Consider the following 16924-nt stretch of genomic DNA (forward strand, 5'->3'; position numbering starts at 1 on the left):
ATAAAGTATGGGTTTGCTTAAATGTGGATATTAGCTTTTAAGTCAATGATAAGCTACAATCAGAACAACTCCCGAGGATGGGCATATAGTAAGGCATATAGTAAGGTACTAAGGTAGTGCTAGGAGGGACAGATAGATCTCTCTGGGAAAGGGAAATAGGATAGATAGTTATGGATAGATAGGGAGTGAGACTGGAATGAGAAGATCAAACAGGAATGGGCAGCGAAGAGTGGGATGAGGGAGAATTTGGGAGAGTCAGCTAATATTAAGGGCCATTTGAGGGTAGTATGAACACCTAATACAACAGAGTCTTCATAAAATATATGCATATATGAAGGCAATCTAAACGAAGACACCAAACAATGGGGAAGACAGACTCACAACTGGACAGCCCTTGACACCCAATAAAGCATCCTGTACCAGAAATGGGTTACTTCTAATTGAATTGTTAGCCAACAGTGTCCAATGGCAACCCCCCAACAATCCAGGCTGTTTGCAAAACTATGGGCTGCTCTCCACCAACTGATGACAAGGCCCTATTGTGAAAAACACCTACATTCATTGACCATGGAAAAATCAAGATGGTTCCTACATAGAACCTTACCCTTGTATGCTATTATCTTTGGTGCAAGAATGTACTCTCAAGGCTACCAAAGTATAAATGTAAACGCCAACCAAGATATAAACCTAAACCCTTTGATATACAATTGTGTCCTTCCTGCAAGATATGCTAGTGAAATGGTGGCACAAAGCTTTTGGGGATAACCAACCAATAATTTATTTGACTTAAGGCCTATTACATGAGATGGAACCAATACCCAACACTGCTTGGGTAACCAGGAATGTGATACTAGAAAGTCTAGTGACCTAGGGTAAACCCAAATACTACTGTCCAAAAAATAAATAATTAAATAAAATTATTCCTAATGATATTATACTATATTCATAGAGCAGTAACTTGCTCAGCCATCATTAGAGAAGCTTCCTCCTATGGAAGAGGGGAGCAAACACAGATATTACACCACAGCCAGATATCTACCACAGCCAGATATTACACAGAGGTAGAGAATTTGGAAAACACAGCCCTAAACGGGATCTCTGTATCAAATCCCTCCCCTCCAGAGCTCAGGGAATCCCATAGAAGAGGAATAGGAAAGAATGTAAGAGCCAGAGGGAATGGAGAACACCAGGAAAACAAGGTCCTCTAAATGAACATGACCAAAGCTCATATGAACGTAGAGACAAGCAGCATGCACAGGGCCTGAACGGGTCTGCAAAAGGTCCTTTGCATATATACATATATGTGTATGGATATTATAGTTTTCAGTTTACTGTGTTTACGAGATTCCCAAGTATGTAAACAAGTGGATCTCTATATCCATGTCTATTTCTTATGCCTTTTCTTAGACTCTTTTTCCTTGTGTTTGTTTGGGGCATTTCTATTTAGCTATGTTATTTTTTCTCTCTTTATTATTATATTATTATTCTTTAGAATCCTTCATATTTTGTAATGAGAGACAAAAATTGGAGTGGAACTCAGATAGAAGAGAATGTGAGGAAAAACTGGTAGGAGTACAGGGAAGGAAAACTAAAATTAAATATATTATATAAGAAAAATCCATTTTCAATAAAAGGAAAAATTAAAATAAATAAAGATATTTGATAAAAACTGTCACTTCATTGCTTTTCCTTGCTGATAATTTTAAAATGCAGGTCTTCTATTACTTCATCAGTTACTTTTTATAGGAAGATTATCTTTTTTTAAGTTTTTATTTTATTAATTACAGTTTATTCACTTTATATGCCAGCTGGAGCCCCCTTCCTCACCATCTCCCAACCTCACCCTACCTCCCTCTTCTTCTCCTATGGCCCTTCCCTAGTCCAATGATAGAGGAGGTCTTTCCTTCCATCTGACCACAGTCTATCAGCTCTCATCAGGACTGGATTCTTTGTCTTCCTCTGGGGCCTGGCAAGGCTGCTCCCCACTCAGCTGGAGGTGATCCAAGAGCTAGCCTATGATTTCATGTCAGAGATGTTCCCTGGTCTTCTTAGTGGGGAACTCTCTTGGCTACTGAGCTGCCTTGGTCTACTTCTGTGCAGGGGTTCTAAATTAGCTCCATGCATGGTCCTTGTTGGAGTATCTGTCTCATAAAAGAAAACGGTGCCCATAATTTTTGGTTCTCTTGCTCCCTTTTTGTAGCTCCTATTCCCTCCAGGTCTTTCTATCTCCACCTTTTTTTCATAAGATTCCCTGCACTCTGCGCAAAGTTTGACTATGCAGCTCAGCATATGTTTTCATACCCTGCTGGAGGCCATCTGTGATAGGCTCCTGTCCTGTTCCCTGTTTTCTCCATCTTCCAATGACTGTCTCATTTCCTTTCTGGATGAAGATAGAGCATCATAACCAGGGTCTTCCTACTTAGCTTCTTTAGGTGTACAGATTTTAGCATGTTCATCCTATATGTCTAATATCCACTTATAAGTTTGTACATACCATATGTGTCTTTCTGCTTCTGGGATACCTTATTCAGGATGATCTTTTTCAGTTCCCACCATTTGCCTGAAAATTTCATGATTTCTTTGTTTTTAAGAGCTGAGTAGTATTCCGTGTGTAAATGTACCACAATTTCTATATCCATTCCTCAACTGAGGGGCATCTGGGTTGTCTCCAGATTCTGTCTATTACAAATAAAGCTGCTACAAAAAAGTGTTATGCCAGGTCCACGGGACCCTCAGAGACCACCAGGAGACAAATCGATGCAATTGCAAGAGAGCTTTATTACGAGAGCGATCGAACTCGGGACCGAAGTCTCACTGACGCAACAGTAGAGAAGTGGGACCCTGAGCTCTGAGTGAACAGGATTTTTAAAGGGAAAGTCTGTGAGCAGGGGGTTTCCATGGCAGCAAGCAGGGCGGCACAAGCCTTGGCATTACAGAATTGGGTGAAGTTTAGCACGGCCGGGTGACCTTTTCTGAAGCACAGAATCACAATGGCTAAGGCATATAATCACAATGGCTATTTTTCTAAACCACATCTGAAACATTGGCGAGAATTTTCCCACATGATTCTCAACCGATTCCCATTGATTATTGCCAGGGAGTTTGTCTCTATTTGCTATGAAGCATGCATTCTGTTATATTTCCTGGAGGCTGTTGCTAGGAAAGTTAACTTTGTTTTCTGCCGGGTGTACATTCTGTGATATTTCCTGGTACCTGAAATCAGTTCCCAGTCAAAATCTTTATTTCAAAATGGAGTTATATTCTGGCTAACTTAAACTCTTCACAAGGTTGAGCAAATGTCCTTGTATACTTGAGCATCTTTTGGATATATGCCTAGGAGTGGTACAGCTGGGTCTTGAGGTAGCCATATTCCTATTTGTCTGAGAAATCACCAGATTGATTTCCAAAGTGGTTGTACAAGTTTACATTCCCACGAGCAATGGAGAAGTGTTCCTCTTTCTTTACAACCTCTCCAGCATGTGTTGTCACTTGAGTTTTTGATCTTAGCCATTCTGGTGGGTGTAAAGTGAAATCAACATTCATTTATGTTTAAAGTCCTGGAGAGATTAGGAATACAAGGCACTTATCTAAACATAGTAAAGGCAATAAACAGCAAGCCTATAGCCAACATCATACTAAACCAAGAGAAACTTAAATCAATCCCACAGAAATCAGGTACGGCTGTCCACCCTCTCCGTACCTCCTTAACATAGTACTTGAAGTTTTTGCTAGAGCAATAAGACAATCAAAGGAGATCAAGGGGATTCAGTTCAGAAAGGAAGAAGTCAAAGTATCACTATTTGCAGATGATATAATAGTATACATGAGTGACCCCAAAAATTCTACCAGGGAACTCCTATAGCTGATAAACACCTTCAGTAATGTGGCTGGATACAAAATCAACTCAAAAAAAATCAGTAGCCCTCCTGTATACAAAAGACAAAAGGGCTGAGAAAGAAGTTAGGGAAACAACACCCTTCACAATAGCCACAAAAGACATAAAGTACCTTGGTTTAACTCTAACCAAGCAAATCAAAGACTTGTATTAAAAAAAAAAAAAACTTTCAGTCTCTGAAGAAAGAAATAGAAGAATATATCAGAAGGTGGAAAGATCTCCTATGCTCATGGTCTGGCAGGATTAACATAGTAAAAATGGCCATCTTACAAAAAGCAATCTACAGATTCAATGCAATTCCCATCAAATTATTGTCATAATTCTTTACAGACCTTGAATGAAAAATTCCCAACCTCATATGGAATAACAAGAAACCCAGAATCTCTAAAACAATCCTTTACAACAAAAAAATCTTCTGAAGGTATCTCCATCCCTGATCTCAAGCTGTACTACAGAGCAACAGTAATTATGCCAGTGGTACTGGCATAAAAACAGAATTGATCAAGGGAATCAAATAGAAGACCCAGAAATAAACCCACACCCTTATGGACACCTGATTTTTGACAAAGATGACAAAACATACAATAGAAAAAAGATAGCATCTTCAACAAATGCTGCTGGAATAACTGGATGTCTACATGTAGAAAAATGCAAATAAATCTGTACTTCTAACCCTGCATAAAACCAAAATCCAAGTGGATCAAAGACTTCAATATAAAAACAAAAGAAAAAGTGGGGAAGAGCCTTGAACTCACTGACACAAGAAACAACTTCCTGAATAGAACACAAACAGAACAGGCTCTAAGATCAACAATTAATAAATGGGACCTCATGAAACTGAAAACCTTCTGTAAAGCAAAGGACACTGTCATCAGAACAAAACAATAACCTACAGACTGGGAAAGGATCTTCACCAACCCTATATCTGACAGAGGGCGAATATCCAGAATATATAAAGAACTAAAGAAGTTAAGCAGCAACAAATAAAGTAATTAAATGTGTATGTAGGCGTATGTATGTATGCATGTATGTATGTATATGCTATAGCCAGGGAAACAGACCTTTTACATCTCTGCAGGTTTGAAATGATAGAAGAAATGAGGGCACCTTTTTCAATACCTCTTAACACTTCTTTCTTCATGAGTCACTGCTCATAATTAATATGTCAGCCATTAAGAGCTGACCTCAGAGAGATTACCATTATGAGCCATATATTATAGATTAGAAGGAGCAACCACCAACTTTTTAAATTTGTCATCATTGGATAATTACGTTTTATTTTATTTTTTAAAAGATTAGAAAATAATAGACTTCTGTGTGGGATTTTCATATATATTTCATTTAGGTTGTTATTTTTTCCCTCAATTTGCCCTGATCTCCATATTCATCTTTTTCCACTTTACCTTTTGTTCACCAATAAAATAACTACAAAAAGAAGTCAGAAGAGTTCAGGTTCTGAAGGTGATTATGACAGCACTCTTTCAGACACTTGTCCCTCTTCACCAAAAGGCACAGCTTGCATATTCCTAGCTTTAGAGAACCTTGTGACTGTTCAACCATGAAGAAAGTCACTTGCAATTCTCTCTTTCCTTCTCTGTCTCTCATATCTCTCTGTTAGTCTCTCTCTCTCTCTTTCTCTATATCTCTCTCCCTCTTCCCTTTGTCCTTTTATCCTTCCTACCGTTCCCCTTTTATTTCCCTTCCCTCTTTCTATCCCTTCTCCCTTGTTTTCATCTCCCATCAGATTCCAGGCTCCTATACTAGGAGGCTGTGTGTGCATACACTTGCTGACATTCCACTTAATAGATGGTAACTTCCAAGCCTAAGCTGGTAAAACCTTTTGAAGGTTCTTCTGCTATCAATCCTCCAAAATAATAGTTGAAGCTCTCCAGCATAAAGACAATCTGTTCCACAAAAACAACCGAATCATGCATTTATGATCTAGATGAATTATTTTCTTTTCTATAGCACTGTTTATGATAACTGATGACACACCTTGTGATTAACTGGAGCAAGAAGTCAAACAACTTCTTTCATTTAGCTTTGGCGGATTACGCTCTTCTCATCTTTTGAACTTATTTGACTCAAGGTGTAAGTATAGAAATGAAAATTAAGGTTCAGAGAGAAGGTCAATAATCTTTCTGGTTGATATTAAAACATAAACTGTCTAGAAAGACTCTAACTTGACTCTGCAAATCAATTACATGATTATTGTTCTCAGCCCACTGCTAAATTATATCTGAGATAGAGTGTGATGTTGTTCAAGGTAGTGACATATATACTTCCATATGATGTAAATGAAAGAAAATTTAGTCATGGACTGGAACTGGAGTGGAAAAGAAACTCATTTAGTTGGAACACGGTGATGCAGGGATCTACAATATGTATTCCTTTGGAAATACTAAAAATTGAAAAGCCTCAGAAACAATTGACTTCCTTATCCATCTATGTTTGATGTTGCAACAAACTGTCTCATATGCATTGTTCTGAGGTTGGGTGTTGCCAACTCAGCTTCTGGTAGGCCCTCTTTTTCATAAAGAAATTATCAGTCCTTTGACACTGTGGTTGCTTAACCAAAGTAATCAATGTGCTTCTTTCATCAAAGTAAAAATTCGTTTTGTCGGAAATGTCATGTTCTCTCAGAACTGCAAATCTGTTCATCAAGTTTCAACTTATGGTGAAATGTAATTCCAGCAAGTAGGGTGGCTATTTTGTAAAAATTTTCTCTTACAAGTCTTTTTGACATTTAAAAATTGTGTGCCATATTGGCAGTGCTTTATTATGTTAGCTATGTGGTGATAGCACAGAGCTCGATATACAATTAGGTCACAGCCCAATATACTCTTAATGAAGTCTATTTTATTGAGTTGGCTATAGTTTTTCTTTGTGTAGTTATAAGTTACTTACTTAGTGGACACCTTAATTATTTTTTTATATCAAGTTTGTCAAAGCAAAGTAATTCATTGTCTTATGAAAGCAAGTTCTAATAATTAATAGTGCAATTTCAGGTGGTATGGATTTGTGTGGGTTTGGATTTATCTCAATTCATTTAATATAGGACATTCTGTGTCATAAAAGATGGGTTCTGTTTCTCCTTGTTTTAACAGTGTGATACTAGCTAACACCTTTTCTAATGTTCCTCATGCTCATCTTAGTGATAGTGATAGACTCTCAAGAAACTTTCTATTTTGAAAATGGACTTAGATTTTTAGGAAAGTTTTAGTTTCTTAGTAAAACTGAATAAAAAGTAGAACATTAAAAAAAATCCTGGGTAATACTCCATTTTATAGATGTACCACAGTTTCTGCATCCATTCTTCAGTTGAGGGGCATCTGGGTTGTTTCCAGCTTCTGGCTATTACAAATAAAGCTGCTACAAACATGGTTGAGCAAGTGTCCTTTTTGTGTACTTGCGCCTCTCTTGGGTATATGCCTAGGAGTGGTATGGCTGGATCTTGAGGAAGGGCTATTCCTAGTTGTCTGAGAAAGCGCCGGATTGATTTCCAGAGTGGTTGTACAAGTTTCCATTCCCACCAGCAGTGGAGAAGGGTTCCCCTTTCTCCACAACCTCTCCAGCATGTGTTAAAAGCTCCCCTTGAGCTTTTAATCTTGGCCATTCTGATGGGTGTAAGGTGAAATCTCAGGGTTGTTTTGATTTGCATTTCCCTAATGGCTAATGAGGTTGAGCATTTCTTTAAGTACTTCTCTGCCATTCGATATTCCTCTACAGAGAATTCTCTCTTTAGCTCTGTTCCCCATTTTTTAAGTAGATTACTTGGTTTGCTGCTTTTCATCTATTCAGTGGAGTATTACTCAGCAATGAAAAATAAGGAAATCATGAAATTTGCAGGTAAATGGTGGGACCTGGAAAGGATCATCCTGAGTGAGTTGTCCCAGAAGCAAAAAGACACACATGGTATATACTCACTCATATAAACATACAACATAGAATAAACCCACTAAAATCTGTACATCTAAATAAACTAAGCAAAAGAGAGGACCCTAACTAAAATGTTCATTCCCCATCCTGAAAGGCAAAGAGGATGGACATCAGAAGAAAAAGAAAATAGGAAACAACCTCGGAACCTGCTACAGAGGGCCTCTGAAAGCCAGAAGAAAACAGGAAACAACCTTGAAACCTGCCACAGAGGGCCTCTGAAAGCCTCTGCAGTATAGACTGTCAAAGCAGATGCTGAGCCTGATGGCCAACTGATGGGCAGAGTGAATGGAATTTTATGTAAGAAGTGCGAAAGAGTAAGAGGTGGAGGGGATGGGACCTCCACAAGCAGAGCAACAGAACAAGATAATTTTAAGACAGGGAACTTCCCAGAGACTCATACTCCAACCAAGGACTATTCGTGGAGATAACCTAGAACTCCTGCACAGATGTAGCCCATGGCAGTTCAGTGTCCAAGTGGGTTACATAGTAATGGGAAGAGGGACTGCCTCTGACATAATCTGATTGGCCTGCTCTTTGATCACCTCCCCCTGAGGGGGAGCAGCCATACCAGGCCACAGTAGAGGACAATGCAGCCAATTTTGATGAGAACTGATAGACTAAGATCAGAAAGGAGAGGAGAACCTCCCCTATCAGTGGACTTGGGGAGTGGCATGCATGCAGAAAGGGGAGGGAGGGTGGGATCGGGAGGGGAGGAGGGAGGGGCTTATGGGGGGATACAAAATGAGTAAAGTGTAATTAATAAAAAATTAAAAAAAATAATGAAAAAAAAATCCTGGGGAGCTTCCAAAATGGTGGCAGCTAGTGTGCAACTTTGCTGAAGGGGAGAGGACCCGCAACGCAGAAATTGGTGAGTGAAGGAGCTGATAAACCCAGAACAGAGTTACCTAGACTTCCAAGAAGAAAGAGACTAACCATGATCTAAGTCAATCTAGAATCAGGTCACGGCAGACTTCTCCGGGAGGAGACACCCCGAGAGGTGATCCCCATGCACTTCCCGGCACCCAACACCCTACTCCCTCTTCGGAGGAGGCAGGAGGCATCCAGCAGAATCTGCCACAAACCACACTGTCTATACCCCAGCCCCAGCAAAAGAGATGCAGCTCCCACCAAAAACAAAAAAAAAAAACAAAAAAAAAAAAAAAACAAAAAAAAACACCAAGATCAGGGCTGAGAAAACCCAATCCTTTCAGGCACTCCCCACCCCACCCCAGAACCAGAACACCTCCATAACCTTGCCACGGCAGAGGTGAGGGATAGAGAGGTGCACAGCTGCTTCACAGCGCCCAGGCCCCAGTGCTGCCTGCTGCTCTTAGCAAACAATCTTCAGCTCGGGATCTAGGACTGTGGTCATTCAACATGTCCTGAGACTCTCCCAGATCCAGCGCAACATGGTCAAGCACCAAGTCCTAGCACCAGCGGCCCCGCAGACCCCTGGCAGAGAAATCCCGGCTCAGGATCAAGACTGAGAAGTCCCAACCCCTTCTGGCACTCCCCTGAGAGCACCAACATAAGCTTGCCCTAGCGGAGGGAAAGGAAAGAGAGGCAGCCTGCTGCAGGACACAGCACCCCCTCTCCAGCTCAACAGTGGCGCCTGGCAGAGAAACCCAAGCTCTGGATCTGAGGACACTCAACCATACCTGGTACTCTCTCAGAATCAGCAAACATAGGTTCTACTGCCAGGCTGTTTCTGGCAGAGAAATCTGGGCCCAGGATCTGGGATTGAGAATACTCAACCTAACTCTTTCCAGCACTACCCCGGGACCAGTCAACATAATCCCTCCTGGCAGAGGGAAAGAACAGAGAGGGAGCACACAGGAAAGGGGGACACCGAGTCCTACAGCCACAGTGCCACAGAGCTGACTGTTAGCCTACCTGCGCATTCTCCGCAGCAGGACCAAATCAGAGAGTAGAGAGCACGGGGAACCCCTGTGCATTCCAACTGGTCCTGCAAGAGAGTGAGTGAGCCTTCTAGGGAGAGTTTGCCCCAGACCCAGGGCCTCTGCACAGAAGCAACCAGACAAGATCCCTGCCACCCACACCCATAGTGTGGGCATCATAGGGATTCTTGGGATAGCAACCCAACATTGAAGCCTCTGCCTTGTGGGTCCACCAGTGTAATCCAGGCGAACATATCCTGGATCTCAGACAGAACTGCATAATAGTGGCTTGCAGGCCACTGCAATAGTCAGAGAATCCACGCATGCACACAGTGCCCACTAAAAGTGCATGCTAATAGTGCCAGCATCACATTCCTTACTTAGGCAAAACTGAAACCACAACGCACATTCCCAAACCAGTGAACCTCTCTCATCTTCCTGAAAAAGCAGTCCAGAAAACAGAAAGAGATGATCATAGCCCAAACTACAAACTCGAGGAAAAAACAGTGAGGGTTATAAATAACCAGATGGCTAGAGGCAGACGTAAGAACACTCTCAACAAAAATCAGGACATAATGACCTCACCAGCAACCCCACAAAACAATGGACACTTCAATTCACTAGATATACAAGAAAACGACCTCAAAACTATGTTTCTCCAGCTATTAGAGGCCCATAAAGAAGAAATGAACAAAGCCCTCAGAGAAATAGCCAAAGAAATCGAGATTCCAATAGGAAACAAATCGTGCTTTCAGAGAAATGACCACGAAAATTGAGGCAAACAGAGAAGAAATGCACAAAGCTCTCAAAGAAATGTCCACACATATGAAGGCAAATAAAGAAGAAATAAACAAAGCTCTCATAGAAATGCAGGCAATTATACCCAAAGAAGTAGAGGCACAATTAGTGATATATAGAGAGGAAACAGACAAAGAAATAAAAGCTGTCATTGAAAAGCAGGACACCACATTCAAACAGATCAAGGAAATGGTGCAAGACATAAAAACAGAATTAGAATAAATGAAGAAAACACAAATAGAGAAAAACCTGGAGCTGGAGAACATAGAGAAAAAATCAGGAACTACGAAGGTAAGCATCCCCAACAAAATACAAGAGATGGAAGAAAGAATCTCAGGAGCCAAACATACACTTGTGGAAATTGACACGTCTCTCAAAGAAAAAATAAAATCAGAAAAGTTCCAAACACAAAACATCCAAGAAATCAAGGACACCATGAAAAGACAAAATCTAAGAATAATAGGAATAGAAGAAAAAGAAGACATCAGGCTCAAAGTTCTGGAAAATACTTTCAAGAAAATTATAGAAGAAAATTTTCCCAAGTTAAGGAAGGAGATGTCCATAAACATACAAGAGGCCTACAGAACACCAAGTAGACTAGACCAGAAAAGAAATTCTTCATGTCACATCATAGTCAAAACACTGAACCTACAGAACAAAGAAAAAATTCTAAAAGCAGCAAGGGAAGAAGACCAAGTAACATGGAACCTTCTTCAAAATAGACCACATAGTTGGTCATAAAGCAAGCCTCAACAGATACAAAAAGATTGAAATAATCCCTTGTATTCTATCTGACCACCATGGACTTAAGCTGGACATCAACAACAGAAATAAGAAAAAGCCGACACGCATATGGAAACTGAACAACTTGTTACTCAATGACAGCTGGGTTAAGGAAGAAATAAAGAAAGAAATTAAAGACTTCCTAGAATTCAATGAAAATGAAGGCACGACATACCAAAATTTATGGGACACATTAAAAGCAGTGCTCAGAGGAAAATTTATAGCACTAAGTGCCTTAAAGAAGGAATTTGTAACATCACATGCAAGCACCTTAATGGCCCAACTGAAAAACCTAGAAAAAAAAAATTAAGAAGGAGATACACCCAAGAGGAGCAGACAGGTGGAAATAATCAAACTCAGGGCTGAAATCAATCAATTAGAAGCAAATAAAACTATTCAAAGAATCAATGAAACAAAAAGCTGGTTCTTTGAGAAAATCAACAAGATAGACAAACGCTTAGCCAAACTAACTAAAAAGCTGAGAGAATCTATCCAAATCAGCAAAATCAGAAATGAAAAGGGTGACATAACTACAGACACTGAGGAAATTCAAACAATCATTAGGTCATACTACAAAAGCCTATATGCCACAAAATTTGAAAATCCAAATGAAATGGACAATTTTCTTGATAGATTCCATCTTCCAACATTAAGTCAAGATCAGGTAGAAAGACTGAATAGCCCTATATCCCCCAAGGAAATTGAAGAAGTCATTAACAGTCTCCCCTCCAAAAAAAGCCCTGGGCCAGATGGTTTCAGCGTGGAATTCTACCAGACCTTCAAAGAAGTGCTCACACCAATTCTCCTCAAACTATTCCACAAAATAGAAACAGAAGGTACATTACCAAACTCATTCTATGAAGCGACAGTCACCCTGATACCTAAACCAAACAAAGACCCAACAAAAAGAAGAGAACTTCAGACCTATCTCTCTTATGAACATTGACGCAAAAATACTCAATAAAATATTTCCAAACCGAATCCAAGAACACATCAAAGATATCACCCACCATTACCAAGTAGGCTTCATGCCAGGCATGCAAGGGTGATTCAACATACGGAAATCCATCAATGTAATCCACCACATAAACAAACTGAAGGAGAAAAACCACATGATCATCTCCTTAGATGCTGAAAAAGCATTTGACAAAGTCCAACATCCATTCATGTTTAAAGTCTTGGAGAGATCAGGGATAAAAGGCACATATATAAACATAGTAAAGGCAATATACAGCAAGCCTATAGCCAACATCAAACTCAATGGAGAGAAACTTAAATCAATCCCACTGAAATCAGGGACAAGGCCAGGCTGCCCACTCTCTCCACACCTCTTCAACATAGTACTTGAAGTCCTAGCTAGAGCAATAAGACAACTAAAGAAGATCAAGGGGATACAAATCCAAAGGAAGAAGTCCAAGTTTCACTCTTTGCAGATAATATGATAGCATACATGAGCGACCCCAAAGATTCAACCAGAGAATTCCTCCAGCTGATAAACACCTTCAGCAATGTGGCAACATACAAAATCAGCTCAAAAAAATCAGAAGCCCTCCTGTATACCAAAGACAAAATGGCAGAGAAAGAAATTAGGGAAACAACACCCTTCACAATAGCCACTAATAACATAAAGTAACTTGGGGTGACACTACCCAAGCAAGTGAAAGACCTGTTTGAGAAAAACTTCAAGTCTCTGAAGAAAGAAATTGAAGAAGATATCAGAAGATGGAAAAATCTCCCGTGCTCATGGATTGGTAAAATTAACTTTGTAAAAATGGCCATCCTGCCAAAAGCAATCTACAGATTCAATGCAATTCCCATCAAAATACAAGCTCAAATCTTTACAGACCTTGAAAAAAAGATTCTCAGCTTCATATGGAGAAACAAAAAAACCCAGAATCTCCAAAACAATCCTGTACAACAACAGATCATCTGGAGGTATCTCTATCCCCGATCTCAAGCTATACTACAGAGCAATAGTAATAAAAACTGCATGGTATTGGCATAAAAACAGAAAGGAGGATCAATGGAACCAAATAGAAGACCCAGAAATAAACCGACACACATATGAATACTCGATTTTTGACAAGGAAGCCAAAACCATACAATGGAAAAAAAACAGCATCTTCAACAAATGGTGCTGGTCTAACTGGATGTCTACATGCAGAAAAATGAAAATAGATCCATATTTATCACCCTGCACAAAACTAAAGTCCATGTGGATCAAAGACCTCAACATAAAACCAGATACTCTAAATCTGTTAGAAGAAAAATTGGGAAACCGCCTAGAACTCATTGGCACAGGAGACAACTTCCTGAACAGAATACCAACAGCACAGGCTCTAAGAGCAACAATCAATAAATTGGACCTCATGAAACTGAAAAGCTTCTGCAAAGCAAAGGACACTGTCATCAAAACAAAACGACTGCCTACAGATTGGGAAAGAATCTTCACTAACCCTTTATCTGACAGAGGACTAATATCCAGTATATACAAAGAACTAAAGAAGCTGAAAAGCAGCAAACCAAGTAATCCAATTAAAAAATGGGGAGCAGAGTTAAACAGAGAATTCTCGACAGAGGAATATAGAATGCCAGAAAAACACTTAAAGAAATGCTCATCCTCATTAGCCATTAGGGAAATGGCTAATGAAATCCAGCTCTCCAGAACACTACATGCAGTGAGGGGCAGGACCAGTTCTCCACAGCCCCTGGACATCCAGGTAGTCCCTGACAGCTACCTCAAACAGGGACATCCCCATGTTCTCTAGTGTTATTATGAGCCACAGAGATCAACACCGACCCCTGTCACTGCATAGAAACAGAGTTAGGCATGGCCCTCAGTGGCAGCTCAGGATGAGCCCTCACCATAGCTTCATGTTGCAGGGCCAACCACTCACAACAGGCTACTCCTCTTAACTTTTGACTCTCTAGTTCCATCCTTCTTCATAATGTTCAAGCTGCTTCACTTCTCTTTCTTTCACATCTAAATATCACATACCCGCACATTGTGGTAGTTCCAGCTGCAGGTTTGCCACGCAGCTGGCAGGCCCCTGGGTGATATCCTCCAACCATGCTATCTATTTTAGTAGCAAGTAGATGGATGTCTATTGTTCACCTACGCCATGTGCTGGAGGCAAGTCTGTGGGTAGCATGATGGCCCACAGAGTCTGTCTTCCTCCTCCTGTGCTGTGCTGACTGGATTTGATTTGGTTTGATTTGATAAGTCATAGGCATAAGTAAGCTTTGGCCACCAAGTCAGACATCAAGCTAAGATTAGCAAAGGACTTCCATCTGCTCTGTTCCTGGCTGATGTAAGAACACCACCGCCAAGATGTCTCTTTGCCCATTGCCAGGGTGCATAAAATTTATAATTTTATTTGACAACTTAAGACTTAGTAAAATAAAAGCCAATAATTTTCTTTATTTATATATATTTTGTAACCATACTCTGTTATTTAACTTATTTTAAAAAATCCTTTCACATTTTAGTACAGGGACCCTTTTTAGGCTTTTAATTATCAATCTCTGATAGCATCACTTCTGCAGAGTACATTTATTTTTCTACCTAACACGAAGAATCTAAAATAGTCTTGCTAATTTGTTCAACTGCTCATTTCTTTACACTATTCTAATAATCTCACACTAGACAGGAACTCTGATGGGCTTATTAGACTTTGCATCTACATAACAAATGTTCAACAGCAACACAGTGAAGGAAAGAATGAAAGAGATTAAAATGAAAGTTAAGTGACGAAGATTACAAAAGACTTTAAAGAATCACATATCTAAAAAATAATCTTTTGTATAATACACAACTTTAGACAGCAGAATTTATTTTAAAAATACAGATATAGAATTCCGAAGGTTGTTTGAAATATCAGTATTTCTTATAACATAGAAAGAGAGCAGGAGTGAATTTCAAGTTTCTATAGGTGACCCTTAACATTCCTTCATATAATTTTGATTAATTTTTCTCATTAAGAAGTCATTATATATTGTGATTACTAGCCTTGGAAAATTACATATCACTGCTTCCTTAAAAAACTTAATGAAGTTATCTCTGGGTAATTTTTTCATTTTGTTTTCTCTTGGGGACTTTTGAAATGAGTGTGGACTCTTTTTTTGCATTAAGAACAAGAAATAAGTACTATGCTTTAACTGGGCAAAAGGAGGGTATGGTTCAAGAAAAATGAGGATTAACTTTTTAATTAAATATTTATTTTTTATATTAATTACAGTTTATTTACTTTGTATACCAGCTGTAGCCACCTCCCTCATTCCCTCCCAATCCCACCCTTCCTCCCTCATCTCCTCCCTGCCCCCCTTTAAGTCCACTGATAGAGGAGGTCCTCCTCCCCTTCCATTGGATCCTAGCTTATCAGATTTCTTCAGGACTGGCTGCAATGTCCTCCTCTGCGGCCTAACGAGGCTGCTCCTCCTTCGGGAGAGAGGGGTCAAAGAGCCAGCCACTAAGTTCATGTCAGAGAAAGTCCCTGTTCCCCTTACTAGGGAATTCACTTGGATACTGGGCTGCCATGGGCTACATCTGAGCAGGTTCTAGGTTATATCCATGCATGGTCCTTGATTGGAGAAACAGTCTCAGGAAAGACCCCTGTGCCAAGATATATTTGGTCCTTGTGGAGCTCCTGTCCTCTCCAGGTCTTACCAACAATTCCTCCTTTCATATGATTTCCTGCACACAACCCAGATGTCCCTCAACAGAGGAATGAATACAGAAATTGTGGTGCACTTACACAATGGAATATTACTCAGCAATTAAAAAGAAGGAAATCATGAAATCTGCAGGCAAATGGTGGAATCTAGAAAAGACCATCCTGAGTGAGGTATCCCAGAAGCAGAAAGGCACAGATGGTATATGCTCACTTATAAGTGGATATTAGACCTATAAGGAAAAACATACATAAAATCTGTACACTTCAAGAAGCTAAACAAGGAGGACCCTTGGTAAGATGATCAACCTTCACTTAGAAAGACAAATGAAATGGACATTTTATGTAGGTGAAAACAAGAAACAGGATAGGAGCCTACCACAGAGGGCCTCTGAAAGACTCTACCTCACAGTACATCAAAGCAGATGCTGAGACTCATAACCAAAACTTGGGCAGAGGATTAGCTTTGATGTGAATAATTTTTATTGCAGGCTACCAGGTCAAGAAGCACAGCTGTGAAGAAAAATCCAGATGTTTGCCTTTCAGTTAATCCAGCTCAGTGCAGGCATCATTTAAAAAGTATTTCTCCCAAAAGCTAAATACTGAAACCTGGACAAGCAAGAAATCTACTTGGTAAAAAAATTACTTCAATATATACACAAAATGTTTTTCAAAGGGGTGGAATTAAGTTTACAACCTTGGGTGCTTGTTTAAATACATATTCCTTTTATTTTAATTTTTATTTATTCATTTTACATCCCAGTCATAACCATCTCCCTTCTCTCTTCCAGTCCCATCCTTCCTCTCTTTTCCCCCTCTTTCTAAGTCCCATCACAGCATTCTGGAAAAACTCTTTGAGATCAGTCTAGTGTAGTGAATAGGGAACCATACTCTCATGCAAACTTGCTCCAAGCCTTTATCTACTCTAGAACCTCGGGTGG

At 39.8% G+C, this 16924-nt stretch overlaps 1 non-coding gene across 1 annotated transcript; it reads right to left on the reverse strand.

Annotated features, from left to right (window-relative positions):
• Window positions 1–14530: 14530 nt before the first annotated feature.
• Window positions 14531–14672, reverse strand: LOC129677214 (small nucleolar RNA SNORA48). The gene has a single exon (XR_008720184.1). It is a non-coding gene; the product is annotated as a small nucleolar RNA SNORA48 (small nucleolar RNA).
• Between the last annotated feature and the right edge of the window lie 2252 nt (window positions 14673–16924).

The sequence above is a fragment of the Psammomys obesus genome, unplaced genomic scaffold, assembly GCF_907164565.1.
Source record: "Psammomys obesus unplaced genomic scaffold, mPsaObe1.curated_primary_1811, whole genome shotgun sequence".
NCBI lineage: Eukaryota > Metazoa > Chordata > Mammalia > Rodentia > Muridae > Psammomys > Psammomys obesus.